The sequence below is a fragment of the Calidris pugnax genome, unplaced genomic scaffold (genome assembly GCF_001431845.1).
Source record: "Calidris pugnax isolate Ruff unplaced genomic scaffold, ASM143184v1 scaffold37, whole genome shotgun sequence".
Classification (NCBI taxonomy): domain Eukaryota; kingdom Metazoa; phylum Chordata; class Aves; order Charadriiformes; family Scolopacidae; genus Calidris; species Calidris pugnax.
Genome location: NW_015090816.1, coordinates 786385 through 813478, shown reverse-complemented (window position 1 = coordinate 813478; position 27094 = coordinate 786385).

The following is a 27094-nucleotide window of genomic DNA, read 5'->3' as shown; positions in this document are numbered from 1 at the left end:
CCCCAAGTCCTTCTGCTCTCTCCATTTTACTTGTCCTCTCATCCCATGCACGTAGAGCGCTGCCACCACTTCTATTTTACTATCCCCTGAGACTGCTCTGCACCAATTCTGCAGCCATCACGGACAGAGACGCTAATTAAATTGTTCGAAAATCCAATAAAAATGCTTTATGAGAGTGTCTGTCATTGGCAAAGGTTTAGGGAAGAAAATTAGGCTCTTCCAAAAGCAAAGAGAAAAAAAAAAAAAATCCTTCCTCCCTCATCAGACCCTTGGTGTCTCTCACTGTGAAGGGTTTATGGGTGCTACAAGATGCAACGGGTCCAACGGGACCATTTTCCCAGTGTGGGGATGATGGAGGGGGCAGGGGACTTTTTTGGTGAGGTCTCGGGTGCTTTCTCCTGTCCCCGTTGGGAAGGACATCACTGTCTGAGGCACAGGCTGGGAGGGACAAACCAGACCAGTTTATAGATTTTTCTCATTCCCCAGCCAGCGCCAGAGAGTATCAGTAATGCAACCAATTAAGAGGATTAAAAGTTGTATTTTTTCATTTTTATTTTTTTTTTTTCTTATGACAGCAACACTGCCAGGTCCTGTGGCTGTGCTCAAGGTCCTCAGGCTGTCCTTGTCCCAGGGACTGATTGTGCAGGGGATTATGGCTCCCCTGGCCCTCAGTGATGTACGAGAGAGGCCAAGGTCACCTGGAGGTGGTCACAACCATGGGATGCTACGTTCTACCTCCTTCTGTGCCCCAAAGGAAGTGCAATTACTTGCACAGAGTGGAAGGGTGTCTCTGGTGTCTCTGGTCCATCCCCATGGCGTGCCCAGGCTTTGGACCTTGGAATTTGCAAAAACCACTGGCAAATGAAATGACCTGTGGCTTGGCTGGCGTGGGAGGGGGCATTTCTGGGCCACGCTGGGAAGCTTCAAGAAAAAACCAAATATCACAAGGCTGACGATGTAAATACTACGGGCAGGCCAAATGCTCTGTAGCTTCTCTTAATTATGCAAATAGGAAAGAGAAGAAACTGTCGGGGAGCACAATTCCCACCCGGAACAGGGAGAGCTTGTGGAGAAGCACCTGCGAGCACGAGACCCAGCAGCAGCACGGGGGCAAAAAAGCATTGATCTGTACCCATGAGGCACGTTATGGTTCCACCCCATGGTTCACCATTCGTGCTGATGGAACAGCATTGTACCCATGAGGCACGTTATGGTTCCACCCCATGGTTCACCATTTGTGCTGATGGAAGAGCATTCCTGCAGGCTGCCCTGCATCCAGCTCTGGGGTCCTCAGCACAAGAAGGACATGGACCTGTTGGAGAGGGATCAGAGGGGGCCACAAAGATGCTCCAAGGGCTGGAGCCCCTCTGCTGGGAGGGGGGGCTGAGAGAGTTGGGGGGTTCAGCCTGGAGAAGAGAAGGCTCCAGGGAGACCTTAGAGCCCCTTCCAGTCCCTCAAGGGGCTCCAGGAGAGATGGGGAGGGACTCTGGATCAGGGAGGGGAGCTACAGGACAAGGGGGAATGGTTTTAAATTGAAAGAGCAGAGATTTAGATGAGAGATTAGAAAGAAATTCTTCGGTGTGAGGGTGGTGAGACACTGGAACAGGTTGCCCAGAGAAGCTGTGGCTGCCCCATCCCTGGAGGGGTTCAAGATCAGGTTGGAGGGGGCTTGGAGCAACCTGGTGTGGTGGGAGGTGTCCCTGCCCAGGGCAGGGGGGTTGGAACTCGATGGTTTTTAAGGTCCCTTCCAACCCAAACCGTTCTGTGATTCTATGAAATGCCCCAGAAGAAACCAGAGCCTCCAGCAGCCCCCGTTGACTCAGCTCAGGTGGGGACATTGGCTGAACACCGAGCAGGGGGGTCCCCGTGCCCCCCCAGGCTGCTCCCCCCCGGGGCACGGGTCACCTTGTGCGGGCAGGAGACGGGAGCCTGACTGCGGGGAGAGAAAGAGACTCTCCGGGAAGACACACTCCATCTGAAAGGGGTTTCAGCTTGCTTTCTGCAGGAATTTGGATGTGGGGTCACCCCCTTTTGAGTCCTCCGGGAAAAGCTGCTGAAATCAAGCCGACTGCTGAAGGCCTTTTGTTCAGCGCATCTCCTGCTAGGAGAGACTCTTATTTCATTTCAAAGACTCAGCAATTTGGATTGGTTTAACCTTTTCTAGGTTTCCTTTGCACAATAGCGCAGATGAGCTCTAAAGCCTCTCCAGGAGCACAGGTTGAAGCAGGAGATTGAGGTGGGGGGGGGATGGGGGGAGGGAGAAGAAACCACGTAAAGCCAATGCTGTCATCTCCAGACGTGATTCGCTTGCCAAACCCCCCCCCGATACCTTCTGCTCAGGCAGAGAGGAGCCACGAGGAGCCAGGCTGCGCTGCTGCATCCCTTGAGCCTGAAGAAAAGCAGATGCAACGGGCTCTGCCAGCGCTGGTGGGACCACAGGGGGCCACCCAGAGAGAGATGGGGACCACGCAACACTGGAGATGGCAACGGGAGACCAACAAACCCCACTTGGGTGTAGTAAGGGGGAAAAAAAACAACCAACCTAAAAGTCCTCCCTCAGATGGGGTGGCACGGTGTCCACCGCGGTGTCCCACCACCCTGTTGACCTTTTCATGTCTCCTCTTTGTCATAGAATCATAGAATTGCCCAGGCCGGAAGGGACCTCCAAAGGCCATCTAGTCCGACCCCCCCGCAGTCAGCAGGGACACCCCCAACTAGACCAGGTTGCCCAGGGCCTCGTCGAGCCTCTCCTTGAATATCTCCAGGGATGGGGCCTCAACCACCTCCCTGGGCAACCTGTTCCAGTGCTCCACCACCCTCACAGTGAAGAACCCTCTCCTCATCTCCAGTCTAAATCTGTTCCCCTCCAGCTTGAAGCCATTGCCCCTCGTCCTGTCACTGCAGGCCTTTCTAAACAGGTTCTCCCCTTCCTGTAGGCCCCTTCAGGTACTGGAAGGCTGAAGGGTGGTGGGGATACAGGTGCCCCTAGGTCTGGTGGCTCCTCACTAGTGGGGCTGGGAGGACCCTGGAATAGCAGGGGAGAGGTGGCTTCTCCACAGAGCAGGGCAGCTTCTCTTTGATGTTGGAACAACAAAGGCGGGCGGCGGGGAGAGAAAGGTAATCTAAACGCTGGCGAACAGCGGGGAGCATTTCAAAAAGCAACATCAGTAGCTTTGAAAATCAATTTCTCCCAAGGAAAAAGAAGCAAACCCTTCTTCCTGGGCTCCTCCAGCGCCCCGAGTCCTGCTCCCCCACTTCCAGAGTTTCTAAAGCCAGGCTGGTTTTAAAGGCAGTCCCCTGGGAAGGTGTTTGTGTCCCCCCAGTCCTTCCCCAGGGGGACAGCAACCTCTCCCTGGGGGCTCCCTGGGGCTGGGAGCTGGGAGAGCAGGGCTTGGGATGCTCCTGCTCAGGAGCTGGTCTGACACCCACTTAGCAAAGACAAAGGAGAAAGGGCAAGAATTATTCCCGGGTCACACCACCCCGATGGCCCCGAGGTGCACGGGGAAACCTGTTAAAAGCAATTATTTACAGAGCAGTTGGCGAAAGTGCTCCGGAAATAAAAGGACCAAGGACCAAGGAGGTGACACGGCCACCACCCCCCCTGCACGGGGTGAAAACCTGGCTCTCCCGAGCACCACAGCAGGGTTATTTCATTTTTCTGCGTTTTCCATAAGCAGGAAAGGCACATCTTTTTGGTTTTGCTTGGGTGGTTTTTGTTTTTTTTAACAAAAGCTCCAATTCTGCCTTCTCAGTGCTCCCAGAGCGGGGGCTTCGCAACAAGCAGCGAAGGCTTCTCCTACCTGTACGTTCGTTAGCGCTGGCTCACATCATGTCTTTCACCCTCACGTTAATGGAATTGCTTATTTAGGAACAGTTCCTTGAAAGAAGAAAACAAAGCAAAAAAAAAAATCAAAAACAAAAGAAGAGCTGTTTTTTTGTCAGTGTTTCCTAAGCAAAATATTTGGAGCGTTTTGATTTGTTTTCTTCGCGACGCTCGTTTGTGTGATCTCTTAAAAACCAGGCACAATTAGCACAAAAGGCAGTAAGATCTCGCTCTTGTTTCCTGCCACCCTGAAAGGCTTCAGTTTTTTTCCCCCCCTTCATCTGCTGAACGTTAAAACGTGAAAATAATCTGCCCCTCCCTCCATCGCATGTTTTCTCTGGAAAAAAAAAAAAAAGGCAGAAAAGCTGAAAAAAGCCGCCCGGAGCTGCCCCCCCCGCACCCACACCTCGGTGGGGGGACACTCGCCCAATTGCATTATGTTTTAGTGGTTTATTATTTTGATTTTCATGCAGAGCAGCCTGTTCCAGCTCCTCGTAACAAAGACAATTATGCTAACTTTATTGGATTTGCATTCAGGGCTGATTTGTCAGAATTGTATATTGGTTCTGGGAGATGGAAGGGGAAGGAAGAAAAACCGGCGCGTTTTGCTTTTCATGAGTACAGGAGAAAAAAAAAAAAAAAAAAAAAAAAAAAAAAGGTGTAAAATTCAGCTCTGTTTCACAGTCTCTTCCAGCCGAGCCCCCTGCTTGGTGCACAGACCTGCTGGCAGCCCCCAAACCCCACCACAGAGCGAGGGCTGTGGCACCAGCGACCACGCGTGATGAGAAGGGAACCTGGAAGGTTGCAAATTATCCAGAGGTTCTGTCCTCCAGGCTCTTGGGAAGGAGTCAAGCTGGTAGGGATGAACACCTTCTGACGCCGCGCAGGCCCCACTGGAGAAGAGGAGATGGCCTTCACATGGAAGCTGAGGGCAGCTGGTCCCAACTCGGCGTTGGCACGGAGAAGGAGAAGCTCCACCATGTAGGGGTGATGCCCACAGGGAGGGATGCCACCCAGAGGGACCTGGACAGGCTGGAGAGGTGGGGAATGTGCAAACCTCATGAAGTTCAACCAGGCCAAGTGCAAGGTCCTGCACCTGGGTCACACCAATCCCAAGCACAAATCCAGGTTGGACAGAGAATGGGTGGAGAGCAGCACTGAGGAGAAGGACTTGGGGGTGTTGGTGGATGAGAAGCTCCACACACCCCAGCAATGTGCCTGGCAGCCCAGAAAGCCCCCCACACCCTGGGCTGCACCCCCAGCCCCGTGGCCAGCAGGGCCAGGGGGGGATTCTGCCCCTCTGCTCCGCTCTGGGGAGACCCAACACCCCCAGTGCTGCCTCCAGCTCTGGGGCCACCACCAGCAGAAGGACATGGAGCTGTTGGAGTGGGGCCAGAGGAGGCCCTGGAGATGCTGGGAGGACTGGAGCCCTTCTGCTGGGAGGGGGGGCTGAGAGAGTTGGGGGGGTTCAGCCTGGAGAAGAGAAGGCTCCGGGGAGACCTTGGAGCCCCTTCCAGTCCCTCAAGGGGCTCCAGGAGAGATGGGGAGGGACTCTGGATCAGGGAGGGGAGCTACAGGACAAGGGGGAAGGGTTTGACACTGAAAGAGCAGAGATTTAGATGAGAGATTAGAAAGAAATTCTTCGGTGTGAGGGTGGTGAGAGCCTGGCCCAGGTTGCCCAGAGAAGCTGTGGTTGCCCCATCCCTGGAGGGGTTCAAGGCCAGGTTGGAGGGGGCTTGGAGCAACCTGGTCTGGTGGGAGGTGTCCCTGCCCAGGGCAGGGGCGTTGGAACCAGGTGATCTTTAAGGCCTCTTCCAACCCAAACCATTCAGTGATTTTATGATTCTAAGATCAAACCCTGGCAAGGCCAATTCCTTTTCATTGCTTCTATCACAATGTCAGGGAGCAGGACCACAGCACCTTTGGGTGAGGGGCTGTAGGAGAAGAGGACCACACAGCTGTTTGGAGCAGCGTGACACCTGAGGCAAGAAAACAGCTCGAGCTGTTTCCTTCCTTCTACAAAGAGATTGTAACAAATAAAAGATTCAAGACTTTGTGCACGTTATGTGGTAAAGAGCCGGCGTGAATGTGGAAGGCCACCTCTTGAAAGCACAAATAAATAACATGGGCAGCGAAGAAGGCTGGTCCAGGATTTCATACCCACCTACACCCTACCTGGGCTCCTGTATACCCACTCCCACCCCACTGAAATTCTGTGCCAGAGCTGCTAAGTCTCAGCCAGGGACCCCAAACCCACAACCATCCATCCTTCTGGAGGAGACAGGCTGTGGTGGCCCACGGTCCTGGAGAGCACACCAGGAATGCCCTCCTCCTCTTGAAAAGGGATGGATGGTGGTTTTGCCATCTCTGAAAGAAAGGCTCATCCTTAGAGGTGAGTGATGTTGAAGCCAGAAACAAAACTGGCAGGGAATTGGGAAAGATTTATCCAAAGAGAAAGGCGGGGGGAAAGGGAAGGAATGATGGGAGAGAACAGTGAACGGCTCTAGTGAGTCTTTTTAAAAAACCCACCAGCCAATCTCCAGCTGAGTTGGCCACCTACATCCCATCCATGGTCCACCACCAAGCACTTCTTGAGACACAGTGAATACAACGCATCCTCTTGCAATATCCCACCTCCATCATCCGAAGGAAAACCTCAGCTCTTTGACGAACGCAGGTGCTTCCTAATCAGTTGTCTGACTTCCACACGAATCCCGTTTTTGCTTTATTTTAATTTTTTTATGCTCCCAAGGCCCCTCTATTCTGTTTGCACGTCACCTCGCCGCGCATCTACCGATGCCATCCCGGCAGTCTCCATGGCAACCCAGCCCATCACGAGGCACCACGCTCCCCAGGTCACGTCAGCAAAGTGGGACCGGTCGCCGGCTCAAGAGGGACGTAGCCAGATCCATCCCCTTCATTAAAACGTGTATTTTTATGACCGTGCTTTCCCCTCGGGCTTCTCACCATCATGAAGCCCGGATTAAGATGTCAAGCTCCACCTCAACATCGCATTTTTGGGTTTCACCCCTCTCCCGAGGACACGGGATGGGAAATGAGGGTGGATGGTGCCCATGGGGCTGGTGCTGGGGGGATGGGACACGGGGGGACACATGGGGACATCACCCCCCTGCCAAAAGCCTTTGCTGGCTTCTCACAGGCAGGTGGGTGCTCATTTTTTGCAGAAACTTGGTGGGAACTGGGTGTTTGCCTCCCTCCTCTCTCCCAGTGTGTCCTACACATCAAAGCAAGAAGCTGTTTTAAAAGAAATACACCACTGGGGTTTCTTTTCTTTTTTTTTTCCTTTCCTTTTCTTTTTTTCCTTGCCTTTTCTTTTCTTTTTTTTTTCTTTTTTTTTTTTTCTCCTCCTTTACAAGACAGATCTCCTCCACCTGCACTTCGTCCAGATGTTGTGTGCCCGACTAAGAAGGAATGCTTTAATTGTCTCCTTGTTACGGGCTCCGTATTTAAAACCACTGCGTTAATTTATTCTGCCTTTTGGAGCTTCTCGATGTCTACTGGTAATTGCAAAACATCAATATTTTTTCAGGCTGTCCCATGTTTCTTACTCCAATTTCAAGGAAGTGTTGGAGGGTATCTTTTTTTCATGACTGTTAGGGGGAACAGCTCGTGCCTATAAAAAATGCTGAAGCCTGCAGCAAGAGAAACGCTCCACAAAGCCAAATAATGCATGCCAGAACCTGGAAAACCCTCTCCTCGAGCTTCTCCACGTGTTCCCGGCACCAGGAATGCTTGCAGAGGGCCTGGTTTGCCACCACAGCAGCCCTGCAGAGGGGGATGGATGTCACACACCCACCTGAGGTGCCTTACCCGTGTCCTCATGGCCTTCCTGCGAGCCCTGTGCTGCCTTACGGCCAATATCAAACCCAGACATCTTGCCCGGTGCAACAGATTTCCCAGAATTTCACAGAATTTTAGGGGTTGGAAGGAACTTGCAGAGAACACCTAGTGCAACCCCCCTGCCAGAGCAGGGCTACCCAGAGCAGGTCCCACAGGAACGTGTCCAGGTGGGTTTGAATGTCTCCAGAGAAGGAGACTCCACCACCTCTCTGGGCGGCCTCTGCCAGGGCTCTGCCACCCTCACAGGAAAAAAGTTCCTCCTCCATGTTGAGGTGGGACTTCTTTTATTCAAGTTTGTGCCCATTGCCTCTTGTCCTGTCACTGGGCACCACCGAAAAAAGACTGGCCCCATCTTCCTGACACCCACCCTTTAGATATTGATGAGCATTGATGAGATCCCACCTCAGTCTTCTCTTCTCCAGGCTGAACAGACACAGTTCCCTCAGCCTTTCCTCATCAGAGAGATGCTCTGTTCCCTTGATCATCTCTGTAGCCTCTGCTGTCCCCTCTCCAGCAGTTCCCTGTCCTTCTGGAACTGGGGAGCCCAGAACTGGACCCAGTGCTCCAGCTGGGGCCTCCCCAGGGCAGAGCAGAGGGGCAGGATGACCTCCCTCCACCTGCTGCTCACACTCTTCCTGATGCCCCCCAGGATGCCATTGGCCTTCTTGGCTACAAGGGCCCATTGCTGGCTCATGGTCATTGCTGGCCCATGGTCTCCAACCAGGAATCATTGCTGGCCCATGGTCTCCAGCCAGGCGTTGCACGGCTCATCAGCATCCCAGGAGGTCTTTAGATGGAACTTCTTATGTTCAAGTTTGTGCCCATTTCCTCTTGTCCTGTCCCTGGGCACCACCAAAAAAAAGCCTGGCCCCATCCTCCTGACACCCACCCTTTTAGTATTTATTGGTGTTCATCAGATCTCCCTTCAGCCTTCTCTTCTCCAGACTAAACAGACCCAAGTCCCTCAGTCTCACCAGGGCAGCACAGAAGGGGAAGATGACCTCCCTGGACCTGTTGGCCGTGCTCTTTTTAATGCACCCCAAAATCCCATCGGGGATTTGCCACTGGGGTGATAAAGGGGACGTTGGGCGCGTGTGCCGGGGGAGGCCAGAAGATGCCCAGCAGCTTCCCCAGACCCTGCGAGCACAGAGGAGGGCTGGGAAGAGAGAAGCGTGCGAGCTCTCACAACGAGCCCTCATGCTGGGCACGATAATCAGTCATAAAAACCAGCTCCAACCCTCCCTGGTTAGACAGTTGTAACTAATCTGGGCTCTTCCTCTCTCCTCCGCAGGAGCTATTCTTCAATGGGGCCCTGCGCAGCTCCGTCCCGAAATCAGGCATGTTCAAGCTGCTTCCAGACGAGGGTAATTTTTTCCACCATTGGAACTGTCACAGCCAAGCTGAACGCAGACGAATTGATCCCTTCAGAGATCACTGGGCCTCTTTTAAGAAGCTTATGTACGCCCTGTGTACTTTCTGCACTTGGTGAAACACCCAGATTGACTCATTTGGCAGCACTTGGGCCGCGGGCTGCGCGTGGAGACACCAGGGAAACCCAGAGGAACTCTAATGCTGAGAGATTTCCTGCAGAAGATTTACATCCCGCTGGCATCTGAATTTTTAGATATTTCCATTATTGCCAAAGCCAGGCAGTGAAATACCACAATTCAGGTGCCAAGCACGTCCAAGATAAGCTTAAAAAATGTTGGCTGTTTTGTTTTTTTTTAATAAAAAACCCCCACCAGACTGGGTTCCTCTTGTTTGCCTTCTGCCAGAGCATCCAGGCTGCTTGTGGACAAGACCTTCTCCAGAAGCACAGGTGGCCCAAGTGTTCCTGTGCTTAGCTCAACAGATTAAACCTTGAGCTCTGTGGCTGGGTGTGCAATGAAGCAGGTTCACCAGCACACCACATCTTGTGAGACCCCCAAAACAACACCTGAGGAGGAAGAGGAGCTGCTTATTCTTTGCCAGAGCCAGCCAAGAGAGCAATTCTAGGACATGAAACCAGTATCTAGGATATGAAACCAGTTTGTTCCCATCCCACGGCCAGAACATTTAGTGGAGTGCATGACTCCCCTGACTTCATTCTCTAGAATCACAGAATCTTCATGGTTGGAAGGGACCTTTGAGATCATCGAGTCCAACCACACACATACACAAAAAGAAAACCAACCCAACAATCTCAGGCACTAGAGCATGCCTGGAAGTACCACGTCTACACAATTCTCAAATCCCTCCAGGGATGGTGACTCCACCACCTCCCTGGGCAGGCTGTTCCAGGGCCTGACCACCCTCTCAGGAAAGTCATTCTTCCCAAGATCTAATCTAAACCTCCCCTGCCCCAACTTCAGACCATTTCTTGTGCTCCTGGCATTATTCCCTTGGGAGAAGAAGCCAACCCCCACCTCTCTACACCCTCCTTTCAGGGAACTGTAGAGGCCAATGAGGTCTCCCCTTGGCCTCCTCTTCTCCAAACTAAACACCCCCAGCTCCCTCAGCCTCTCCTCATATGACTTGTTCTCCAGACCCCTCACCAGCTTGGTGGCTCTCCTCTGGACATGCTCCAGCCCCTCAATGTCCTTCTTGTGGTGAGGGGCCCAAAACTGGACACAGCCCTCGAGGTGAGGCCTCACCAGTGCCCAGGACAGGGGCACCATCACTGCCCTGCTCCTGCTGGCTACGCTGGTCCTGACACAGGCCAGGATGCTGGTGGCCACCTTGGCCACCTGGGCACACTGCTGGCTCCTGTTCAGCCAACAGTCAACCAACACCCCCAGGTCCTTTTCTGCCAGGCAGCTCCAGCCACTCTTCCCCCAGCCTGTAGCATCCATGGGGTTGGTGTGACCAAAATGCAGGACCCGGTGCTTGAACTAGTTCTCTTCCCAGCAGGAGAACAAATGGAAAGGAGGCCCACCAAACACGATTAAGTAACAGATTGAAAACGATTTAAGCACACGCTTAAAAGAGCGGGTTGAGTGATGTGAATCATTAAAGGCAGTGGGTGGATCCTATAGTGGGAATAAGAACGGAGGCTCCGCAGCCCCCGGGCGAGGGGGCTGGATGCCGTCTATCTGCCCTCCTTCCCCGGAGAGCCAGCACCCAGGAGAGCCCACACCAACCACCCTGCTGCCAACGCCGCTCTGAAACGGGCTCTGCCCCCGCTGAGAGCTCCCACAAAAGGCCCACCATTACGAGACTTGGGTTCCACCAACTACCCATGCCTAAAACTGAGCTCCTTTGAGAAAGGAGTTGGTCTGCAAAGTAATGAGGTTGCTGTAAGAGGCACAGGAAAGCTACAGCCATAAAAAGTACCTCCCTTCTCCCCGTATCAAGTAGTATCTCCCAGTTCCAGAAGGACAGGGAACTGCTGGAGAGAGTCCAGCGGAGGCTACAATGATGATGAAGGGACTGGAGCACCTCTCGTATGAGGAAAGGCTGAGAGACCTGGAGCTGCTCAGCTTGGAGAAGAGAAGACTGAGAGGGGACCTCATCAATGCTCATCAATATCTAAGGGCGGGTGGTGAAAGTATGTGGTCAGCCTCTTCTCACTGGTGCTCGGGGACAGGACAAGGGGCAATGGGTACAAACTGGAACATGGGAAATTCTGTCTCAACATGAGGAGGAACTTCTTTGCTGTGAGGGTGGCAGAGCCCTGGCAGAGGCTGCCCAGGGAGGTGGTGGAGTCTCCATCCCTGGAGACATTCCAAACCCACCTGGACATGTTCCTGTGGGACCTGCTCTGGGTGGACCTGCCCATGGCAGGGGGTTGGACTAGATCATCTCCAGAGGTTCCTTCCACCTCAACCATTCTATGATTCTGTGATTTTCTTTCAGTAATTAAATATTTATACATGGACATGTGTTTAGAGGTGATTTGGCTGTTCTGGTTTATCCTGGGTGAACGCCAAGATGCTGCACCACGCTGTTGGAAGCAGGTGACACAAAACCTGAGATGACACCCAAAGGACCTGTCTGAAGGCGTCCGGTGCGCAGGAGACCGATGGGGTTGCGGAAATCTCTAGGAGGGATGGATACTCCAATGCCACCTTGAAATGGGCTGGGCTCATCTTGTACATCTCTGCAGATGCAGAAGGCTGATGGAAGGTGGGGGAGAAGTTTCCTTATTCATCTTCCCTGACGTGGGGCACAACCTCTTCAGCTGGTTCAATGGTCCCTGTTTCCACAGCGAAGCAGCTGCTGGGGAACTTCTGGGTGCTCTGACTCCGGCATCCTGCCGCGAGCCTCTTCTGTAGAGCTATTTCCAGCTGCTAATCTGCATTAATGCAAAGGAGCCAACAGTTCGGCTCCACAGTTTATTAAACTTTGCATCTTCGTGACAAGGTGTGAACCTGTGCTCTACATTAATTTTCCAAAGCTTTTACATGGCAGGGAAATTACCAGCCATTGAGCACTGAACAGCGGGGAGGGAAGAGAAGGCTTCGCGTTAGGGATGAGCACTCGGTGTTGACCAGATGAGCAAGGGGTGTGTGAGGAACCTCTGCATTACAGACCCTAATGAGGTCTGGGATGGGGGACTGTCACCTTGATCATCACTCAAGGTGGAATTCAGTGCCTGCTCGCTCCTTGGCCAAGCCAGGTGGGGCTCCAGAGGCTTGTCCAAGCGAGGATGGGGTCCAAGGCGTTGCTTCAACAGCTGCTGGGTGGCTCATTTATTCGCCTCCACGCTTCGCTCCAGCTCTTCCTCCATGAGTCACCTCTCCTGGCTGATGACAGAAGACTGAGGATTGTCATGACCCGCAGGCTTGGCTCTCTCCACACAGCTTGGCGTTCTGCGAGTGGGTGGCTTAGGTGTGGGACAGCCTGCTCCAGAAAGCCCAGCTGATTTGGCAAGTGGGTGCCAGGCTGATCAAAGTCATCCCACTGCCTCCCAGGCTCGGATGTGCCTCTCCGTGGGTTGTTCAACCATCACTGGGAGCCAACCAGCCTGTCTCATCTTGCCCATCGCATCCCATCAACCATGGTCGGCCCAGGACTCAGCCCCACCGCCCCTCGCCAGCACCTCCAAAAGCTCATGGGTGCCAGACCCATGCCCTAGGAGAGCAGAGCAAGACTCTGATGAAGGATGAGAAGGGGGAACATTGGTGGGTCACCAGGTAGAGGCGTGAGCAGGAGGGAGGCAAGGAGAAACGCGGCTCTTCAGAGCAAGCAAGGAGGCACACGCAGTGCATGCGTGAATAAAAGCTCCCTCAGAGATGGAAAATAACGTGTGCCACTCCAGGCTGGTAACAGCGTTGGAACACCTGCACCCTTCTCCTCTGAAGCTCAAGAGCTCACATGGCTTGGGGAGAGGGCTCTGTGTTGGATAACACAGGAGGAACTTCTTTCCTGTGAGGGTGGCAGAGCCCTGGCAGAGGCTGCCCAGGGAGGTGGTGGAGTCTCCTTCTCTGGAGACATTCAAACCCCACCTGGAGACGTTCCTTTGCGACCTGCTCTGGGTGGACTTGCTTTGGCAAGGGGTTGGACTAGATGATCTCCAGAGGTCCCTACCAACCCCATATCATTGTGTGATTCTGTGACTCTGTGGGCCAGAGGTGGGTGGAGGACACGCTGCCTCCCTTGGTGTTCAAAAAAGAAGGGTAGCAGAGCTGGCCAATGTCACCCTGGGGCTGTGGGACACACACAGTGCCAAGAGGGTCACTGGGAACAGCTGAGCAGAGCGTGGATGCTCACCTTCATGTTTCCAAGCCGTGGTAAACGGAAGGACCTTCCTGATTTCCCAGGCTCTCTACTGGGAAAGTCCCAGGACCAGTTCATGACTTACACGCCCCATTTGTTGCTCCCCTTACCTCTCTGGGACAGGCCAAGCAGGTGCATGGAGATGCCACCATCGTATCAGCAAAAGCCAGAGCAGAGATAGCAAGATGTGCCCTTTGGTGAAGGGCTAACTCAGCTGTGGCTTGGAGGAGGAGGAGGAGGACCTCCTTAGGGTTTGTAACATGCTCTCAAGATGTAAAAACCAGGCGCTGTGTAAACATCCCGTGTTTGTGGGGTATTTTCTGTCACACGATGAGAGCTACTCGGGCTGGCTCAGCACAATCCCAGGGAACACATCAGCCTTGAGCAGCCAGGGCAGGCTGGGGAGCATGGTCTCAAGGTCCTTTCAGTCACGAAGCGGAGACCTTCCCAGCTTCATCTTGCTGCTGGCTCAGCCAAAAGAATCATGCAAGATCCCTGCCGTGTCATGGAGGGCTTTCTTCCTGACTTTTCACACGCTGGATTAATTTAATTTCATTTTGGCAGTAGCAACACTGGAGCAAAAATCCATTCTGACATATGTTCCACATCGAGCCGAGAGGATTTCAGTTACAATATTTACCATAGGCCTAGTTCGCTGCTCAGACATCAGGAGGGACTTCATTATTTCAAGAGAAATAATGCATCCTAGTGACCAAGAAGGGATGAGGGAGAGGGAATGGGAAGCAGTCCATGCTGTCCAGTCCTTGTGGCACCAATCTCACCTGGCCTGGTTGTTAAAGAGAGAGCTCTAGCCTCCTTCTATGGTTATTGGGAAGAGATTTCCTCTGTGGAAGGGCAGGACCACCTTTTGGAACTACCTTTCTCTGAACAGAGGAGCCCAGAAAACCAGGTATGCCTGGAAATCTAACTGTGAGGAGCCCAAGGGTACGTGAGATGGATCCATCTTCTCTGTAAAGGTCAGCCAGATCCTGCAGTGATTTCTCCAGGGATCTGGCATGGGATGTGCTTGGTACCGACACGACGCCGACTCCCCCGGTAGCATTTGCGGTGTGAGTCAGGGGATATTTAGACTGATAATTTACACAGTGAGCTCTAACAATAACCCTTTCCAACAAAATACCAGGACAGAGAGGGAGGATGGGATGAGACAGGCGGCTTTACCGCGTCCCTTCTGTCCTGCGAGTCTTCATTTACACAGCGTTTCATCAGCCTCCCCTGGCTCTGAATTAACGCCTGAGTCCACAGTCCCTGGTTATGTTCCATTTCTTTAGAGAAGTGTCTACAACTGAGAGCAAAAAATGAAAACTGCTGCCTTGGATGGAATCCTGCAAACACATCCTGGACTCCCTGATGCACCCGCAAAGCTGCTACGTGCCCAACAAATGACATTCCTCTGCTGTGGGCCACCACAACCTGTAAGGATCATTAAAAATCTGCAACTCATAGAGCATATGGGGACCACACCGCCTCTAAAGACTTCTACAAGGATTACTGCAAGAACAAGAGGCCCTGGACCAGAGGAGATTAGGTTCCATGATCCTATCAATTTGGTCACACTTCTTCTGGACTTTTTCTTCTCATGACCCAAAGACTCTTTTGAAAGTCCACTCCTCGGTGGACCATATAGCTTTCCTTGGGTCTTTGACCCCGTGGTACCACCTAGAGCTCACTCAGGCTGGTCTTGAGGAAGCTATTTGGATTGTAACAGTTTTGCTGATGTTCTGGAATTAAAATTAATGAAATGTCAGCGGGTAACTGCTGGGGCTCCTACCGATTTCTCTGTAACAATCCACTTCTGCTTATCAGATGAGGGCATTCTGGAGACCTTTACAAAGACACACGGTTCACTCCATCCTCTTCAGTCTCATTTTGCCCAGTCTCTGCTTATAATAAGTGCTTTGGCAGCTTTCATTTCTTTGTCAGCCTAATCGGATCCGCTGGGAACTCAAAAGAAGGATTAAATTGAGGTGAGGTGCTGAGGGTTCAAGCTTCTCAAGCAGCTCCTCGCAGGACCTGTGGAGAAGGCTTCCACAGCCTGATCTTCTAGACATGGGATGAATATAAATCCCAGGAGCTACCGCTCTTCCAGCGTAACCTCTGAAACATCCTTTCTCTACAGACTGAGCTCCAAGTGGTGGAAAGGAGAGTGGAGGTTGCGGAGGAAGAAGCTAATCTGAATGCAAATGAAAGGGGGTTGTGGAGGATGTGGTGGATTGGGGAATGTGACAGAGGAAGCTAAAAAGGGCTGAAAGAGTAATTCTGCCTGTAATGAGGACCTACCTGCTCACTGTGTTCTGCCCTGCTAGAGCAGAAGGTGACTCTGGGGAGTCCCACAGGACGGCCAGTGGGGAGGTCCAGCCCCTGGAAGAGTCAGTGGGAAGAGCTCTGCTGCCTTGGATGAACATTAGGAAGGGGCCACGGTGGTATTGCTGTTCCTACAAAAACCTGGGTGGCTCAGAAGCAGTGAGACCTTGTCTGGGGACAGCTATCTCAGCTGGCTGCTTTCAATAAACACCTCCTGGGATGTAGCAGGAAGATGGGAACAGGCAAAGGAGGGCCAGGTTTCAGAGAGGTCCTGTTTCCCATCATAGCAAAGGCTCAGCAATAAACCTGGGAACAATCATTATTTCCCAAACTCTAGAGGTCTGGTCTCTCACGGGTCTCTCGGTGTGATCAGCAGAGATGTCTCTCCTCCATCTCTGGCCACTTGTTCCTGGCTAATGGTGTGCAGCCCGTAGGGGAACAGATGTGCTAGGAGGAGACAGAGGCTAAAAATAAAGATAATGAAAGCAGTCTGTGGCATCCATGCTACTGGCTGATAATGAAAGAGTGTGCAGTGCTGCTCTCTCGCCTGCAAGGTGGCACGGATCCAGCGGATGTGAGAAACCCTTGGAGGCCTTCCTGGTGGGATCCACCCAAACCGCGACAGGAACCTGCGCTTCCCCCACGACAACTCACACAAAGGCTCGTTCTTCTCTCCAGACCTGCCCCATCACCAAAAGCAGCTTGAAGGCAAACCGGTCAGATAGGATGGGATTCCACAGCGCCAGCTGCCTGCAAGAGGCTTCCTGCTTCACCACACGACTGCTGTCAACATGGGCCAGCCCTTGGCCAAGAGCAACATCTGGACGAGGTTGATTCAAGCAAAAGTCTGTTGGCAGAGAGAAATGCTCCAAAGAGCCCGCAGTCACATTCGAGCTCTTCAACCACAACCTCTCAGGAACGTGAGGCACCACGACCACCCTCTTGGGTTTTTTTACTCCCACTCCCTACAGAAAAGCAAATTAGCCCAGGGTCTTGTGTCTTGTTTTGAAGGTCCTCCATGGCACTGACGTGGCCTATCTAGGACATACACAACCTCCCTTTGTGGCACCATGGGGAGGCTCTGAAGTAGATGACAGCCTGCTTGTGACACAAAACAGAATCCACGAAAAAAACCCTCTCCAAGAAGGCCAGCTCCAAGTGTGAGGAATGTTTCCTCGGCGCGTCTTTCCTACCATGAACACAAACCATGAACACAAGCTCTGAATAAATAAATGCAAAATAAACCAACAATCTCCCCGCCCCCTCTCAACCTTCCTGCATTCACTTCTCCTGGGGAACTGGAGGAGAAAACAAACCGCACAAAGCAGACACTAGTTGAATTGCTCAAGGCACTACCAGAAGGTGTTCAGATAGCAAGGTGTTGGGAACACACAGAGACAACTGAATAATGAAACGTACCAGCAAAATAATGAATTCCGCCAGCATTCAAAATCCACCGGGTAAATCACTCGCTGGAAGCCACCTGCCTTGCCCAAAGCTCTTGGGGAAATGAAATATGAGCTCACAGTTGGTTGTTATGTGCCCAGCTCCAGCTAGAAGGTCAACGTGCAACTGCATGGTCTCTGCCTCCTGCAGCCCCCCAGGAAGTTTTGTGCAGGAGCAAAAGCTTATTGGGAAGAGCAGGAGGCCAATGAAGGAAAGAATCATAGAATGGGTTGGGTTGGAAAGGAGACCATCCAGGGTCACCCCCTGCCCTGGGCAAGGACACCTCCCACCAGACCAGGTTGCTCCAAGCCCCCTCCAACCTGGCCTTGACCCCCTCCAGGGATGGGGCAGCCACAGCTTCTCTGGGCAACCTGTGCCAGGCCCTCCCCACCCTCCCCCCAAACAAGTTCTTCCCCACAGCTCAGCTCCATCTCCCCTCTTTCAGGGTGAAACCCTTCCCATGTCCTATGGCTCTCCTCCCTGATCCAGAGTCCCTCCCCATCTCTCCTGGAGCCCCTTGAGGGACTGGAAGGGGCTCCAAGGCCTCCCCGGAGCCTTCTCTTCTCCAGGCTGAACCCTCCCAACTCCATCTTCATAGTAGAGGTGCTCCAGCCCTTCAGAGCATCTCTGTGGCCCTAGTGTGAAAGAAAATTTCAGTGTGACAAACGCCACCTCTTCCTTTTTTTGACATGCAGCTCCCCCGTTCCTCCACGTTTCCACCCAGGAAGGTGAGAAGTGCATTCTGCCAAAGAAACACCTCGGGGCCCAGACTCATGGGACACGAGGGTGCCCGAAGGAGAGGGAGGGAGAGATCCCTGTGCCCATGGCTTCCTCCTCAGCCCCCTTCCACCACCCCTTGTTCAGCCCCACCACACGACGATGTCCTTTGTGGACAGCAAGCTGCCAGGGACTCCAGGAGGACTCTCGGCTATTGAGGTCGCACAACACTCCTCCGTTTGTCCACAGCCTGCCAAACTGTAATGACTCATGAAAAAAATTGCCTGTGCCTACTGCCTGCTTTGGGCTCAAATTTGTTGCTGATAACATTAACAAAAGCGGTGACACCACATTTTCAACGGGTGCCAGGAAAAGCCTTGCCCGTTTTGGAAAAAGAGGAGGCTTTTGTGCTCCGCACTTGAAAATCAACAGAAATTTAGTTCTCCGTGATGAAATTTGCTGTTAGCACAAAATCCAATCCAGATTGGATTAAAATACATGGGTTTGTGGGGTTTTTTTTTTGTTTTTTTATTGGCTGCTTTTACACAGTGGTGTTTGTGAGAAGTGCCTCCATTTTTTGGGTCTTTCCACAAGCGATGAGCGTGCGCATAGACCGTGGTAGACCCCTGCAGCTCTAGAGACCAAGGTAGCCCCATGAGACACAGACGCAGGGGAAGCAACCCAGTTAGATCCCATTAAAGGGAAAAATACTGGGAGCCAGTCAGCAGACCCTGGGTTTTGCTCTCCTGGCCCACCTCAGCCAGAAAAGCTCACATGTGCATCACAGAGGGCTAGGAACTAGCAGTCCCCAAAAATGTGTATGAAAAGTAAGCAAAAAGCTAAATTTCAGTCCTAGGGATGGGTAGGAACGGGCTCACTGTGACACACCAAAGTCAGTCCCTTGGCCAAACACCACTGCCTAAACCCAGTCTGACAAACCCACAGTGCTGGGTACTAGAAATGGACTGGTCCAGAGGATCCACCATGTTCCTTCAGCATCTCAAGCAGCTGGTGTAGAGGGCACCAGACTCTCCACGTTGGTTTTAGCAAGAGTTCTGCTAATTGCTGGGTTTTCAGCCACGGATTCCAACTTCCTGACATGAAAATGGTTGCACAAAATAGGATATGATTTCTTTGCCTTTCCTCCCTTCTTCACCTCCACGTTGGTTTTAGCAAGAGTTCTGCTATTGCTGGGTTTTCAGCAATATTTCTCTTCCTTTCCTCCCTTCTTCAACTCTCCCAAACTACTTGTCTTTCCCAGGAACATGGACTGGAGACCAGCACGGTTCTCAAGAAAGGCCCTCCCTGCCCAAAGCATGGCATCTTTGCCTTTCCTCCCTTCTTCACCTCTCCCAAACTACTTGTCTTTCCCAGGAACATGGACTGGTTCTCAAGAACAGCACGGTTCTCAAGAAAGGCCCTCCCTGCCCAAAGCATGGCAAGCAACCCTGAAAGACTTTCACAAGACCACGGACCTTCTACACCACCTGCTGTGAAGAACCACTTGTTGAGACCCCACAAGCCAACGTGACCCCCATAATGACAAAGGCACCATCCAAACCAAGCAGGGAGGCAGCAGGGAAGGTCACAGGTCCTGCAGACATCTTGAGATCCTCTCAATCCAGGAAAGAGGGCAAAGTTCTCAAAGTGGTGATTGGCAAGAAAGGCTTGATCATCTCTCCTGTGCTTACCAAAGCCCCCTCTGCAATGCACTACGTGACCGTGCTGCTTCTTTCAGCCTGCTCTTCCCCATGAAAACAAAGGGACCCACTTGTTGAGACCCCACAAGCCAACGTGACCCCCATAATGACAAAGGCACCATCCAAACCAAGCAGGGAGGCAGCAGGGAAGGTCACAGGTCCTGCAGACATCTTGAGATCCTCTCAATCCAGGAAAGAGGGCAAAGTTCTCAAAGTGGTGATTGGCAAGAAAGGCTTGATCATCTCTCCTGTGCTTACCAAAGCCCCCTCTGCAATGCACTACGTGACCGTGCTGCTTCTTTCAGCCTGCTCTTCCCCACGAAAACAAAGGGGTTGGAACTCAATGATCTTTGAGGTCCCTTCCAACCCTAACCATTCTATGATTCTATGTTAAAGACGGGTGAAAAAGGATCAAACCCTTCCCTTTCCTCACCAGAGGAAATGGTCTGAAGCTGTGGCAGAAGAGGTTTAAATTAGATCTTAGGAAGAATGACTTTCCTGAGAGGGTGGTCAGGCACTGGAACGGCCTGCCCAGGGAGGGGGTGGAGTCACCATCCTTGGAGGTATTTAAGAAACGTGTAGCCATGGCTCTTCAGGGCATGCTCTAGTGCCTGAGATTGTTGGTTTGTGGGTGGGTGTGATGTGGTGGGGTGTTGTGTTTTGTGTTGGGTTTTTTTCGTTTGGGTGTGTGGTTCTTTGTTTGTTTGCGGGGGTGTTTTGTGTTCTTTTTTAAGGTTGGACTTGATGATCCCAGAGGTCCCTTCCAACCATGGTGATTCTGTGATTCTGTTCCAGTCCCTGAACAGCCACTCTTGCCCAGCACCTCCTCCACCACCCCCGAGAAGGCAAAGTGTTGAGTCCCAGACCGAGCCAAGAGCGTCGCTGGATGCGGTACAGCTCCATCCTCTGCCCGCTTAATCTACCAATATTAATAAAAAGCCTTCTCCAGCTCCCAGAAGCCTTCTTCATGCCTCGCTGCCTTGTATCAGAGAGCGAGAGCTTCACCCAGAACAGCTGCGCCGACTTTGACAGAGCTGGTTTGGCAAATGTCCTTTTTTTTTTCCCTTTGCCTGCTAACAACAACACGTCGTGTGTCCCCCCCCCTCCACCTCCCTCCCTCCCAGCACGCTCCATTTCAGCCCTTCTCCAGCCCCATTGCTAACGAAGCCGACGGGAAGCGAGGAGTAATTGTGTTTTGCAGGTGACGGGGTTGGGAGCGCGTCGCTGGGAAACACGGACTTGGCAAGAAAAGCCCCGGTTGGGAGGTGAGGGAGGGCAGCCAACTGCGAAATCCCTGGCAAAACCCTTCGTGTCGGAGGGATGTTGCTCTGCTCAGCCCAGCTGCCGCGGAAAAATGCAGGAGGAGTGCAGTTACAGGAGAGCAGCAGGGTCAGAAACGGCTGCACGGCCCCAGAGAACCCCCCCTCCGGGGCAGGACAAATCCCAAAGTGGGGTCTTTTACCCCAATATACGCCCCAGAGCGTAGGCATCATCTATTTATTGCATTTCTGCAGGGATGGGTGCTGGGTGGTGAACCCCAAATCCACCCCCTCCCCAAGCCTAAAAACTCTCAGGATATTTATACAGTTCAAAACATGGAAATACACACCCTTAATTATAATTATTGATTAAAACCTTATCTTAACAACTTCTATTGGTTAGTACAGTCGCTCTCTTTCATTTCAAGTTACAAGGTCCTTTAACTGATGTGCCCACACTCCAGCACCATCGGGGCGGGGGGCAGCCCAGTTTGGTCTCCAGTTGAGTTAGTGGTGACCATTCCCACTGCCACCTTTACCTTTCCCCCAGTTACTGCCAATTTTTGTTGACTTTATGCCTTATCCAGCAGCTGTCTGGTTTTCAGCCCGTTCCGGCGCCTCCTGTTGTGGGATATTCCTCATTATCAGCCTCCTGTTCTTCTTCAAGGGTATATATTCATTAGCAAGGTTACTGTTTATACCAAGTGTCCTGTTCCACAGATCCTTGTGATCCTTTTTCTTACCTAGTGAGGGATTCTACCTTCTAAAATACATTTTACTTTTTAAAAAGCACATTCTACCTTCTTAAAAGGACATCATCACCACGGCTTTGTTTCCATCACACCCGCAGGTCTGGATTCCAGCTCTGGGCTCCAACCTGTACAACGGAGACACGTTCAGCCACGTCCAGTCTAATGATAAATGAAAAAAGGTCCCAAATTCTGCACTAGGTTATACTGCAACGCCACAAACCTGCCATCGTTATCATGGCATCGAGCCAGAAGTTTGCTCCCCAGTTTTTATTTCAGCAAATAGGCTCTTTTCAACCTAATGTGTTACTGGGAGGGTATGGATACGAGCCACGGGAGACGCATAGACAACCCTCAGCGATCCTTCCCAACTAGAGCTGGTGAGCAGAGGTAGAATCATAGAGTCATAGAGTTGTCTGGGTTGGAAGGATCCTTCAAGATCATCCAGTCCGACCATAAACCTAATTCTTATGAGAAACCATCACTAAACCATGTCTCTAAGCTCTATGTCAACCCAGCTTTTCAATACCTCCAGGGATGGTGCCTCCACCACTTCCCTGGGCAGCCCATTCCAAACCTTAATAACCCTTTCTGTGTCAACATTTTTCCTAATATCCAACCTGAACCTCCCCTGGTGCAACTTGAGGCCATTTCCTCTTGTCCCATCGCCTGTGACTTGGGAGAAGAGACCACCCTCCACTTTTCTACCCCCTCCTTTCAGGGAGTTGGAGAGAGCAAGAAGGTCTCCCCTCAGCCTCCTTTTCTCCAGGCTGAACACCCCCAGCTCCCTCAGCCTCTCCTCACAAGACTTGTGCTCCAGACCCCTCACCAGCTTTGTTGCTCTTCTCTGGAACCACTCCAGCACCTCGATGTCTTTTTTATGGTAGGGGGCCCAAAACTTGACACAGCCCTCAGGGTGGGGCCTCACCAGTGCCCAGCACAGGAGGACCATCACCTCCCAAGTCCTACTCACTACGCTGCTCCTGAAAGGTGCTCACAAAGGGTAAAGTGCATGGAGACAAACATGTTTACATGAAAAACTGCTCTGGATGAAATTCCTCCAGGGACCAGACCGCACCAGAGAAGACTCTGAAGGTGCCACAGGCTGGGCTGCACTTCCATGTGGGCTTCTGTCTTGGGTTTATCATAGAATCTGGGTCAGAAGGGACCTTCAAGGTCAGCTAGTCCGACCCCCCTGCAGTCAGCAGGGACACCCCCAACTAGACCAGGTTGCCCAGGGCCTCTTTTTTAGAAGTTTACCCACTTCTAACAGGGCACGAATGAGATGGCAACGCCTGGAGTGAGTGTGCCCTGTGGGGCAGAGACTCCCTCACGGGGCATCCAAAGAGCTCCAGCCTCTTGGCATGGAGTGTGGAGCAGCATTGCTGCTGGCACCTCCTTCTTCCTTCCCTGCACGCCAGCAAGTCATCTGCATCACAGAATCACAGAATCTTCTAGGTTGGAAGGGACCTCAAAGATCATCTTGTCCAACCGTCAACCCAACTTTGACAAAAATAGACACCCACACAACAAACAAGGAGCATCATCATCACTAAACCAGACCTCCCAGCACTACATCAACCCGTCTTTTGAACACCTCCAGGGATGGGGCCTCATCACAAGCTTGGCCGGGGTAAGGGCAGGGACGTCGTAACCTCTTGGAGGCAGGGATATTGTCCTGCGCTCGCCGTGAAGTGCCACACACATTCGTGCTACCTTAGAAATAATAAATAATAATAGCAAGTCATCAAAGAAGTGCACCTCAGGGAGGAGTCAGATCATACATCGCAGCGAGAAGCTTTCACTTTGGGCATAACTATTACACATGAGCTGGTTATTGCAGAGCAATTCCCTTCAAGGGTGTATAGCCTGAACTCTATTAAAATGGATGCTCTGACGGTGACTTATGAATTTAGAAACCAAGAGCTGCGCTCTGCTGCCAGCTAAACAGGATGGAAATCTGGGGTCACTCCGCTGGCCCCCGTTCGCACAAGACGACAGCGATTCCACCAGCCAGAGCGGCGAAAATCCGCGCTGCCAGAAGCACAAAGAGACTCCTCATCTACTTTCCACACACCGTTTTGCCCTGAATCCTGCCCAAATCAGCACAGATTTGCCGGGCTGTGAAGGATGGGGCAGACATCGAGCGAAAAAATCCATCTGATTAGTGGGGCAGGGAGGGGAAAATAGGGTGGCACAAGGTCCACTTGCCTCACAGCAGATCCGTGGATGGGGAAAAGTGAAAACGGCCACTTTCTGTCCTATTTAGTCTTTGCTTGTGTTGCAGGAGAGCACGTTAATGAGATTCCAGCCAGCAGACATCCCGAGGAAAAGGCACTCATTTGATCACGAGGCCCGGCTGCTACACCTGACCTTCGAAAAACGAGGAATATTTTATTAATTGAGGTCTTCCAAATTTAAAAAAAGCCTAACTTTCCAGCAAAGGGGACCTTTGAGCCTTTCCATCTGCTTCCGTGCGCCCGCGGGGTGAGGTGCAGCAATTAAAAGCGCTCTGAGAAGACGAACAGTGTTTTAAACAGCTGCGGGGAGGCTTGGGAGGGTGGGGAGAGAAGACTTGTGGTTAAAAAAAAAGAGGGGGGGGGAGGAAAGTGAGTGGCTCTTTTCATTAGCATCCGGCTGCTTCCACCCAGGAGACGAGGAGGGACACCTCGGGAGAGCGGCGCTAAGGAGCGATGGACCTCGCTGGAGCAGGCACTCTCCTCTCCAGAGCATTGAGGGCCTCCGGAGGCAGCTGTTTTTAGCACTGAAAATTAGGTGTTGTGGGTAATGAGGCAGCAAGACACCGTTGTAGGAGAGGGAAAGCCCAGCACAGGGTGTCCAGAGGCTGTGGAGTGCTAATTGTAATCGTTGTGATTAACTGCTTCCACAAGCAACGTCTCTGCTGTTAACATGGCCGTTCCTCCCTCTTCACGGCACCTTGCCTCCTCCCCGCGTTAGCAGAACATCTGAAGGGCTTTGGGACCCTACAGCCCATTGTTTCAGAGGGGTTTTGGGGAGATCACAGGAGCCAGGTGTCCAAAGCCCACTAGAAATCCAAGTCAGAGAATCCAGCAACGTTAAGCTCTGCTTTATAGAGCTCTTGTGGGAAACCAGAGCAAGGCTTGACCTCCAGCCAGGTGATGCTGGAGTCTTCTAAACCTCAGGGCACCTTGCAGGACTGAAGGCATTGCCTGGTGCACTGAGAAGACCACACCTGAGCATCCTAAATGTCCCCTTGCAATAATGAAGTTATGTTCAATGTTTGCAAGAGACGAGACCAAGAAGGAGCAGAACACGTCCTTGCACTACACGTACTGCTGGTGATGGACTTCATGAGCCTGGTGTGTAGTCTAGAGGCCCTAGAAGCATCCTCTGGAGCACATCTCTCCCTCTTCTAGCTCTACAGAGACACAGGTCAGTGCTCCAGGTCCTGGTAGTTTCTGGTGAAGGACAACATTTGGGGCAGCCCATTTGTCCAGGACACACAGACTGTCCCTGACTGCACCAGCTGGGTCATCCCCTCTGCTGGAGCCAGTTCCCAGGAACGCAGGTCCACCTTCTCCCTGTGTGACCAGTCCCAGCTCCACACCAAGGAAGAGTCTACGTTCTCCTTAGCTAGTAGAAGGAAGTAGCTCCAGCTAAATTTGCAGCACACTGCTGGAAATCCCACCTAAATCCCATTCTTGATGCTCAAGTTGTGCCAGGAGAGGTTTAGGATGGATATTAGGAGAAATTTCTACACTGAAAGGGTTATCAGACATTGGAAGAGGCTGCCCAGGGCAGTGGTGGAGTCACCATCCCTGGAGGTATTTAACAGCTGGGCAGACGTGGTGCTGAGGGACATGGGTTGGTGGTGGTTTGGGCAGCGTGAGGTTGATGGTTGGACTCGATGATCTGGGAGGTCCCTTCCAACCCAGACGATTCTATGATTCAAAAGGTGTGTTCTTAGCAGGTAAGGTGGCAGTGGGGTCCTACATGACCTTCAGGACCTGCTTCCCCTCCACCTGCAGGGCTCACTTCCCTCAACAGCTCCAGGGAGGAACTCAAGGCAGAACCCTGGTTAGAAAACCAAACACATGGTGGGGGCTGCAGGAACACTGGGCACATTTCTGGGGAGGGAAGGAGGCAGGAGGCAAAATTCCGCTTTCTGTAGAGGCAAATTATATAAAAAAAAAAGCTTTTCAAGATCAATAATAAAACGAGAGGGGACAACAAGTCGGGGAAGGCGGTGTAAAACCTCCTGCTGACTGCAGCCAGGCTTCCAAGAGCCCGTCCCTACAAATTGCATCTGGAGACTTAAACGTTACCAACAAACCCATTGTAAGGAAACCACCGGCGCGTCGCAGCCGCGCTCGCTGGCATGGATAATCCGTACCCCCTTTTCAGGAGAAAAAAAAAAAAAAATAGAAAAGAAAAAAAAAAATTATAATCCTCTCTCCTCCTTTTCTTATTAGCAGCGTGCAGGCTGCTGGTCTATAATCCCAAAGCTGTAATGGTGCTGGCGGGGACCCGCACACGCGGCGCCCTGTGCAGCCGCCGATAAGTGGATTCCCCCTCATCCCTTCTCAGATGGGTTAAAAGAAGCAAGGGGAGAAAAAAAAAAAATAATAATAAGCAAAAAAAAAAAAAAAAAAAGAAAAAAAAAATAGAAAAGCGAAAAAAGGAGGTGAAGGGGAAAGGAAAAACACAGCGCACCAACCGAATGAAAAACATTTCATTCTTCTCAGCAGCTGGAAGCAAGGCAGATAAGTGAGAGCTGGCTCCCCTCCAGCATCGGATTTTCCCCAAACGAGGAGAGTGTGGGATTGGAAGCGGTTTTCCAGCCTCACCTTATGCCACAGCATAAAAAAAAAAACCAAGAAAAAAAACCAACAAAAAACCACAAACTATCCAAAAAACGCTGTGAGGTGGAACCGTCCGTTTTGAAGGTGATTAATGGCAGTGGGCTCCTGAGGGGAATTCAGCTGTGTCGCGGGCTGTCAGGGGCGATGGAGGGAACGGTATTTACCTTCCAACAAACCCGAGATGATTTTCATAAATGGGTGTCTGGACAGTGATGAGGATCCTGGCCAAAAAAGCGAGGGAGAAAAGCTCACAAAACTTCACACGTCTTTGGTGGGGAGGAGAGGGGAGAGTGATGTCTCTGCAGCCCAGGGTCTGGGGGATGCTTAAAAGCAGCTGGAGGGGATCAGCAGAGGGTTCCTAACCCCTTCCCAAAGGCTGTGGGTTTGCAGCGAGAAGGAGAGGAGGGCAATGGTGAAGCTGGGACCTTCTGAAGCTCAGCACTGGGAGGTACTGGTCGCACCGGGGCTGGCTGGGGCAGCAGAAGGCACATGTGGCTTGGAGGGGAAGGAGGCCATGGAAACGGAGCCAAGTCCTTCTCTCATCACACCCTGTAAAGTTCAAACCAGCTGAAGTTCTTGCTCGGGGCTGTCTCAGCCCTACCTTGTTGAGGAGAGAGTAAACAAAGGAGAAAGTCCTGTCTCTAGACCGAACCATACGATGCCTCAGGTAAAA